The 9,489-nt window shown below is 41.7% G+C and overlaps 1 long non-coding RNA gene across 8 annotated transcripts in view; it reads left to right on the top strand.

The window, feature by feature from the left end:
- Positions 1–805: 805 nt before the first annotated feature.
- LOC106508354 (uncharacterized) overlaps positions 806–9,489 on the top strand; it is a 460,477-nt gene continuing 451,793 nt past the window's right edge. For 6 of the 8 annotated variants that reach the window (XR_014824157.1, XR_014824158.1, XR_014824155.1 and 3 more), the window contains exon 1: positions 1,354–1,599. This is a non-coding gene — a long non-coding RNA (uncharacterized LOC106508354). Of the gene's footprint in view, positions 1,110–1,353; positions 1,600–1,688; positions 5,398–9,489 lie in introns of those variants that run through there. The other 2 variants (XR_002337717.2, XR_014824154.1) reach the window with 2 other exon arrangements.

The following is a 9,489-nucleotide window of genomic DNA, read 5'->3' as shown; positions in this document are numbered from 1 at the left end:
CTGGAAAGTTGCAGTGATTCTAGGACAAAGTCTGTCTGGAGGCCTTCCTGGAAGTGGTGGCCAAATTCACAAACCAAACTAAATCCTGTAAATGCTGGCACTGAAGGATGGGATCCTCCATGCCTCCTGACCTCCACCCAGCCCCCCTCCCTCTCAAGAGGAACAACCCCAGGTGCTATGTTCTGTCATCCATTTTTACTGCACCCACAGTTCTGGTTCTCTGTTTAGCCAATGTCTGACTTCAAGAACAAGGTTCAAATAGGATGGATATTACTTTTACAATTCCCATGCCAAAGTTGGCAGGGAGCTGCTGTGGCCACTCCAGTCTATTCTCTCTGAAGACTAAGGATATTATGGAATCTACTGCTTTGCAGATTAGGAGCACAAGGGAGGGTCCCAAGAGTGTACAAAGTTGAGGAATGAACCAAGCTCTTCTGATTTTCTGCAGTTTTTTTTTTTTGGGGGGGGGGTGAGGCAGGGTGGGATGAACGTATTTGTCCTTATATTCAAAGGCCTTCATTGTCTATGGCATTTGAACCAAGAACCTGATGATGGGCTGCAAGGAGGAGGCCTACTAGTGTTAGCGTCTCTCCAGGCTGCGTGCGCTGGAAAGTTTAACTCTATTATCAAAGGGGAAATTGCAAAGTGACTTCTGCAAATCCCCAGACTGAGTCTCACAGCAGCTCTGGGGCGAGGAGTTGGGTGGCGGGCCAAAAGAGGGGTGAAAAAAAGTGTGGGGGGGAATCAATTGAAAACAAAATGAAGATACATGCAGGATTAAATAAACTAAGAAGCTCAGCCTGTGGAATTCTAGATCTGGGTTTTGAGACCGAGAAAGTCTATCTACCTTTGGCCATCTGGCTGTTTTAAGCTCTGCCCCATGCTGTATGATTTTAGCTGAAAATCTCTTCCGTTGCAGCTTCGCTTTTATTGAAATCATCAAAAGCAAACTTTCCCTGAGTTTTTTTTTTTTTTTTTAAGAAGGCTAAAATAATACGCCGACCACTGTGACATTCTCCGAGCCCAGGCCATTTTTCATAACGCCGCGGATCCGCTTTTGTGCCTCTGAGGCGACTAAACAGATGAATAACGAGCAAAGTCTCTCGAAAGTAAGCTAGCAGCTTTTCTCAGCTCGAAAAAAGTTAACTGAAATGAGAGGTGCTTGTAAAAACCCACACCCAAAGATGGGGGCCACACTTTTATTACGCTGAATGACAACGACGTCTTTTTAAAAGCAACTAACTCCCATATCCGCGCGCGCGCGCGCGCGCACACGCACACACACACACACACTAGCACACTTGCGCACACAAACCACACAAACTTTAAGCCTTGTGAAACCGCCCAGGTGGTGTTTAAGAAATTTTGGTAAAGAAAGAATGGAGGAAGAAGTATTTGAGGCAGATTCTAGCTTGCAAGACGTGAGAAAGCTATAGCCCGGTTTTATTTAGTTTAGCTTAGTTTTATTAAATTTTTATTTTTAAATTGCAGCTAGTTTGAAAATTGGTTTCTGGCAAGAGGAAAGAAAAGCCTGCAGCACTGAAGGAAGAATCAAAGTGTTAAAAGGACGCTCAAAATATAGTACTGTGGCAGGCCGGGGTAAGTTGCTTTTTTTTCTTTCTATTTTCTCTTTGGTTTTGGAACGCAGTAAAAATGTACTTTAGGAAGAGTTTTCCGGTTGTTTTTAGGGATGAAAAACGAACCCCAGGCTCCATCCCGGGATGGCTGTCTCCTGCGACTTCGCTCTTGTTTTGCGGTGTTTTACAGGGAGGCGGATTTCTTCCCAATCCCTGTCATCACAGTCCCAGAGGCCCTGGAGTTTGGAGGTTTGGAGTGCCGGGTCTGGAGTTTGGAGTGCTGGGTTTGGAGAGCCGCGCTCGGGCCGCAGAGGCAACAAGTCCTGGATCTAGCCCGGGGCGAGCACCGCGCCGCCCCGCAGCTGAGCCAGGGGCCCGCCTCTCAGGAATGAATTTTGCACGTGTAAACTATTTGCCTGTGGACGCGCACAGCTGCGACCCTCGGGCTTATCAGGGGAAAAAACTCTTCCCTTAAATGGACGGTTTGGAAAAACTCAGCCATTGGTTCTTGCCAGATGATTATTGATGCAAAGTAAACCCTACGGGTTGGAGCGCGCGCGCGTTTGTTTAACCCTAAAAGTATTCCACTTCCGAGTTGCTCAAGGTGACATCCACTCGAAATCGTTTGTATTTTTTCAGTTGTTGGGAAAATAAGTAGGAGTGATGTGTGGGATATGGCACAGACACGTATTAGTGTGAGAGGCATATTTCATCAGAAATCGATGCCCTGCGTTGGCTGAATTATAGGAAAGTGGCCCCCCAAAAACTGGAAAGGCGGCTCCCAGCGCGCGCGCACACACACATTTCTACAGATGTGCCTTAGAAATGCGTAGTTACAGGCTTTTTCCTGATACTAACGCGCGGCTCTGGGATTCGGTTTTGTAGTTTAGTAATATTGTTGGTCTGCTGTGTATTTCATGACGCAAATATTTGGGCACCAGTGCTGAGTGGTCGTTCATTTAAGCACTAAACAGCGATATGCAAGCGCCTGCCGTGAGCCGGCTTTTATTTATTATTCTTAATTCTCCCCTATTCAGGAACGTGGAATACACACGTGCTGCACCAAAGATTGGGTAGAGTTGATCCAGGTGCTGGCAAACAAGTCTTTGCCAGTTATTTCCGAGGAAGCCTAGAGAAACTGACTTAGAGAGAAGTTGACGAGAAAGCTGATTGCGGATCAGAGGCGATTTTGTTCATTAGCAGGGGCAACTCCTGCGCTTGGGTCTGGCGGGGCGAGCATATAAAATTCAACTTTTGCCCCATTGGTTCGCTAGGTGAATTAGCACATACTGGGACTGAACAGTCCTTGACCTTTGCCTTTATGTTTGCGCAAATGTTTGCCTAAAACACAATCGGCCTTGACAAGGGAGCATGCTACCGTGTGACACTGCCTATTCACCAGATAGATGTTCCCTGCCACACACGACCCAGAGCAGCCTTTTAAATAGCTTAGGTATTTGTAAAAACCGTATAAATTAATGTCCGATGATTGCTAGTTGCTGGTTAAATAGAAGACAATTTGGGTGAAGGATACACATCTGTCTCTGGTCTTTCCCCCACCCTGCCTTCAAAAAAGTCGATAAGCTAATCAGGAAACAAAACTGGTAGTAGAGGAAAGTTTATGTTTAAGGGAGTCAACAGATTCTTGTTTGATCAAATGGGCACATGCTTAGTTCCTTTACAAATTCTTTTCCACAAAGATGGGGTGGTGGATGAAGGAAGAGAGAGGAACTGTGTGGGGAAACTGAGGGACTGATGCTCAGGACAATTGGTAGTGGGGAGTTTTGGGAAATTAACCCAAAGATCCTGAAGGATTTATGGTTCCTGGAGGAACCGTGAGCGTAGAGAAGTTCTGAGGTGAGTGAGGGGAGGGAGGCTGGGAACCCAGTGGGACTGGGGAAGTTTTCCTGAGCTTAACATTTCTGAATACTTCCTCCAATAAAACTAAATACTTTAGCAGGAGGAGAAAAACATCCTGTAAAAATCTAAAATTGGTTTAACCCCCCTTTTTAACCCCCGCATTGTAGATCTGAGTGATTTAGATGACTGGACTGCCTTTCCCTGAACTTTGACATAGGAAAAAAATGAACTTCCCTTGGCTGTGTTTTCTAGCTGGGTTCAAAATTTTTCACATTCCTTTCTTTACCAGCAAGATGGCAAAACCACACCAATCCAGGGCTTCATTTCTGGGGCAGATAGAACTACAGAAACAGGGAGAACACATTGAAAGGAACTCAGGAATTTGCAGTATCCCCTTTTGGAAGTGTCATTCCTTTGGGAGAGAGGAGTGTTTACTTTGTCCCAAAATGATGCAGTTGACAAGGGCAGCACCAACTCCAGCCACAGCCTGGGGTTGCAGATTTGAGTGTCTGAGAGCCTCTTCAATTTTTTCAAACAGTTGACCAGGTCTCTTTCAGGCTTTTTTTGAACCGTGCGCAGGTGGAGAGGAGGGTGGGTCACCAGTTTTCCTAGGAAGCCCCTTTTCTTGTTCTCTGGGCAGAATTTGCTTTTTCTCTCTGGTTTGCTGTGAGTCAGAGTAGGGGACAGTTTGTTTAACAAAAGCTTTGTTCCCCACAGAATTTTGGTGTAGCACAAAAGTAGCAGAAAGGTATAAACAAAAACTCCAGAATGCAAAAGCAAAATATTCATCTGAGAACAAGCACCTTGCAGAGAATTGTAATATAGAGAGGCTTAACAGAAGAGTAAATATAAGTGATATAGAAGGAAATTAAGGAGACTATTTTGACTTTTCAATAATTCCGCCTTAAGAATTTTCTTCATTAATAGATAAGATTTATTAGTTTATCCTTATTATTTAATAAGTTGGCATGTATGAACCATTTCAAAACAGTTTTGTAAGTTTCACAGGAAACAATGTGAATGGTAGCCTGTATGTTTTGACTTTAGGTTTAGAAATGTAGGAAATTAGACATAGATAGAAATCATACTTAAGTTCTCAGGGGATATTTGCTTATTTCCTTAAACTTTTAATCATTTTAAAAATTGTATTATTTAAAAGTAAAATGACTCTAGGTATTCTCTTTTTTCTCCTTGTCCCTTCTTGCCATCCCCTGGTCTTTTAGAGAATTTAGGAATTAAAAATATAGAAATGAACATTTCAGTGCTCTCTCCTCTCAGATATTCTGCAATGACGTGGAAAGCAAGGCAGTGATGTGTTTCTAGACTCCAGCAACATGTTTCCAACTATTGTATATCTGTGCTTGTGGTAGATGAGGTTTGTTCAGGTTTATGGGTGAATTGGGACCTAGAATCTACAACCTAGATGATGAATATGAAAGACTTAAGTTTAAGTCTAGTTGTAAAAATCAGCTTAGGAATTCAAAATAATTTCAAATTTGTTTAGTTCTAAATAGATATAGTTTAGTAAACTATTTACTAAACATTTAGTTAGAAAAGTATCTATGTTGTATAAAACATACTTCACATATATTCTAGGTACCGACAATTATTTAGTCTGTGTATTCATTTAGTTATTCAATTACAATGAGTCAAATTGAAGACCAGAGATGGTCAGTTCGATCTATTGTGGGAAGACATTTAGAAATTATGCATATTTCTGGCCAAACTAAAATATCATTAAATATTTATATTGTGAAATCTGTAGGTGTTTTTATCTGGCAGTGTTCAAGAGGACATATAGTAATTTATTGATACAAATGACAGCATAGCATAATTGCCAAACCATTCTTATTTAAATGAATAAGACAACTTTTATGGAGAAGAAATCTTTTTAATCACTTCTGAAAAATAATAGACCTTTTATAGTAATTCTATTTTCCTTAAGGCAAAAAAAAAGAAAGTTGTAAAATTAATTTACAACTGTATTTGAAAAATTAAAGTAACTGATTTATTCTTATGAATTGAGTGGTTCAGAAAATTTGCTGAAAATTCGTTTGCATCTGAAATTCACATTCATAAAAGGTAAAGTGATTGCATTTAGCTGATACTAAAACTGTAAAATCTTTTAGATGATTCTACAGTATACATTAACTTCTGTGTTAATAATATTCTTACTGCCTTGACTATAAAATGACACCTGGCAGGATGTGTGAAATTTTATATTTTACCATGAAGTGAAATTAAAGTGAAAGAGTAAAGTTAGGTTTCAGGTGCTGGAGGGTGCACCCTAGATTTCCTCCCATCCTATCCCTCAAAGATAATTCTTTTCCCCTAATTTAAGCAGATGAGATACATGGTGTATATCGTTTTGATAATCCTCAACAATTACTTGCTGTTAAATTCCATTCTACATGAAAACATACTGTTTTGGAGGCATGCGAATTTTACTATTAATGACTGAGCTTGAGTTGAAGTATGACACCTGCAGGCATTGTGTTTGTGCATGTGAACGGCCAGGCTGTGCTAAAGTCAGGGTTCAGAGACCAGCCATTCCCTGGTTGGTGACAAGTTTAGGTTTTCTTGGTAAAGAAAAAGAGAGTCCATCTCACCTCCATCTTGATTCACAATCTCTGACCAAATAAATTCTGCTCCTATTTCCAATTCCTATTGCATCCAACATTAGTGCCTAATTACCTACTCCTGGCAAAGAGAATGGGGAGGCTGTGGCAACACTGAGCTGGGCTTGGGTGCTAGAGGACATTTGGAAGGGACCACACCAAGCTCTGCCCAATAAGGGAGATTTGGATACTCAGAAATTGTTCACTGGATGGTCATGGAAAATGAGAAGTCTGGGCCCCCATCTTAATCCCCTTTTGTTGTGGGGGGAGATAAATGTTGAGTTGCTAATTCAGAGTTAAGGAGGAGGGAACAGTGAAAATATTAGAGGAGGGTGCTGGCCCGGGAAAGTGCCCACACCTGAAAGGTCTGGGAACATGTTCTCACTTGACCTTTCAAGAGTTTCCTTAGTTTGCCAACAGGGCTCTGCCAAGCACCTGTGTTAATGGCAGCAGCAGAGCCCAGCAGGGAGTGCGGGTGAGTAAGGTACCCTGTGAGCATGCGGAAGGGCGAGAGATCCTTCTCTGATTTCTCTGAAAGGCAGCTGGTGGGGGGAGTGAGGGTCCAGGAGTAAGGTTTTCCTGGCTCCCCACACTGTCACTCCCGCTATGGTTTGTTTGTTTGTTTGTTTTGATCTCTGTTCATTTGCATTCCCCACCACCTGCAGCAGTTTGGGAGCGAAGCAGGTGCAACGGGCTACACAGGGGTACACGCTGGCCAGTTCCCCAGCTCCATCCTCCCCACTCACCTTCTCCCACCTCCTCAGACACCTCACCTCCTCTCACCTTTCCTATTCCCTCAGTCCTTCACAAATCTCCTCCTCATTCTCCTTCCCAGCCCTTATGACTTTTTTCTTCCTTTCACCCCCTTCTGCACAAACCCACAAGCTTCTATGTCCCCCAACCAACTTTCTGAATTCTCACCCATCTCCTGTCCTTCATCACCTCACCCGCTCTTCACGCCCAAACCCTGTTAAACCCCTGCACACCCTCTCACAACCCCACAGACTCCCCTTTGCCCCTGTCATCTCTATGCTTCCCTGATCCTTTTACATGTCACACCCCTCTCATGCCTTCACCTCCTCATCCTCCACACTCCTCACATGCCTCCTGCATCATTCCCACTTCTTACACCCACTTGATTCACATCTCCCACACCACTCACATGTACCCCACACCCCACACTCAGACCTGTTCTCTCACTTAAGCACAAGACAGCCCCTCAAACTGCCTTTCCCCAGGTGCTATCTGAGCTCTTTGTCCCTTTTGGAGAGGCCAGCTTCCAGCCTCTTCCTCTCCAATCCCTCTTCTTTCTATGTTTCCTTCTACACCAGAGATCAGTATCTTCCCTGCCTCCTTCTGGATTTCTCTTTGGAGAAGAGGACATGGCTTCTTCCCCATCACCTTTTTTCACCCACGAGGAGCAGCTAGTCCTCTGATGTGGCATCTCTGCTCTCAGTTCTGAGCTTTTCCTGGACTCTCCTTCCAGATTTGTCCTCTGGTTTCACCCAACAAACTTATATAAGTGTTACATTTCCATCAGGAGGGTAGGTAATAGGGTCCTTTAAACTGTGGTTCATCAACTTGATCAAGCCTCAGAATCACTCAGTCTGTTAAAAAAAAATAAAACAAAATAAAACAACTGGAAGATGGCTGGGCCCCATCCTCAGAACTTCTGATTCAGTAGACCTGAGGTAAGACCTGAGAATTTGTATTTTTAATGAGTTTCCAGGTGATATTGAGGCCACTGCTCTGGGAGCACATTTTGAGGAAATTTAAGCAATGTCTCCATTGTCTGAAGGATCCTATTGCACAGTTAGAAGACAGCAGTCCAAGAGCAGAATGATGCTGGCTAGATGGGAATAGTGTTCTAAAAATTCTCCAAACCAGAATTGGAATGTGAATTCATACTGATGAATGCTTAGTTTCCCAAATCATATTTGTGGTTAGGGCTCCTTCTATGAAAGGAAGGAGAAAAAGAAAGAAGGTTGTGTCACTGTCTATTTTTCATGAGGCTAATGGTGTTTAGGACTGTGGGGAATTGGGTCTTGCGTCACTGAAAGAGCTAGTGACTCTGGGTAGGCTTATTGTTTGTGAACCTTAGTGTTTGTGTGTGTGTTAGAGAGTTTGCTAACTACCTTTGTGGTTAGGCTTCATTCTAAATGAACAGGCAGACTCTGGCCCTACAGAATCACCTTCTCTAGTCTGGGTAGTGGTTACCATGGTCACTTTCTGCTCCCTCTCCATCTGCTTGTGGAGAAGCATCATAGACTTCTCCCTTCAGTCCTCCTTGATGGCTGGAAGGTGACACAGAAACTTTTGGCCTGTTCATGTTCTGTCTTGTCTTTTCAGTTATCTAGGGAATGATTCCCTTAATTTATTTGAAGTTGCAAAGATATGTGTATGAAGAAGGAAAAAGATTAAAAAAATGAAAAGCCCTCAAATTTAACTTCTTTGTATGGGTATGTGTGTGTCTATGTGATATGCTTAACTAGTTAGAGAATACATACCTTAAGTATTCATGATGCTAGGCAATGGTTTATTTTATACTTGAGTTTACTTGACAATATAAATCCCAAACCCTGGTCACTTGAGTCAAGATATTTCTACACATTTTCTGCCAGTTGATTTTGCCAACAGTTTTCAATCTCATTTTCTCTAGGTTAGTAGATAGTAAAGCAAATATTTCTACTATGCATTTGGAGATTATGATTTAAGATTTAGCACTCTAGATCTTGGCTAGAGTTGGTACAATGCTTTCTATGTTCACAAATCCTTAGCAACACTTCCATACTCCCAAATTTCCCTTCTTATCTCTTCACAGTACAAATAATTAAAGTGTTATAATATGCATTAGGAAAGACCCAATTGTACTAACATCTTTCTATAATCCTGTTATTAAAAAATGACTGGAATTTTGTTAATGCATAGCTTATTTTCATGTTTAAAAAAAAAACAATCTTGTCAAGTATCCCTTTGCTAGCACATTTTCTTAGTTGTATTCTAGTCCAAAACTTTACAGACATTGCTAAAATGTTTCAAGAGATCAGCAGCACACCAGCTCCTTCAGAAAGGCTAGGTTAGATGCCACTCTACCAAAACAATCCAGCCATGGAAAACAGTCCAGTCATCTAGATTTTAAAAATTTCAAATTGGTCTTGCTTTCCTTTATCCTCTTTTTGATCTCTAGATACTATTCTCTATTTTATTGCAAATTGGAGATTTACCCAATTTTATTTCAAAGTGGAACTTTTAAATACAGAAAGCCAGAGGTTGTCAAAGGAATTGAATATTTAATATTTAATCTGAACTGAGTAACACTATGAAATATATAAAGTCCACTTTTATTATTAACTTTGAGAGAAATGTAATAGTAATCTATTTGTGTTTTCTTCTATCTAAATAGAAAATTCATTGGGAGGAAATCTATCTATAAA

The sequence above is a fragment of the Sus scrofa genome, chromosome 13 (assembly GCF_054392235.1).
Source record: "Sus scrofa isolate SSC_HxYL_T2T_F1_AM1 chromosome 13, Sscrofa_HxYL_maternal_Yorkshire_Landrace_v2.0, whole genome shotgun sequence".
Classification (NCBI taxonomy): domain Eukaryota; kingdom Metazoa; phylum Chordata; class Mammalia; order Artiodactyla; family Suidae; genus Sus; species Sus scrofa.
Note: the sequence above shows the minus strand (reverse complement) of the source record. Positions and strands in the feature narration are given on the sequence as shown.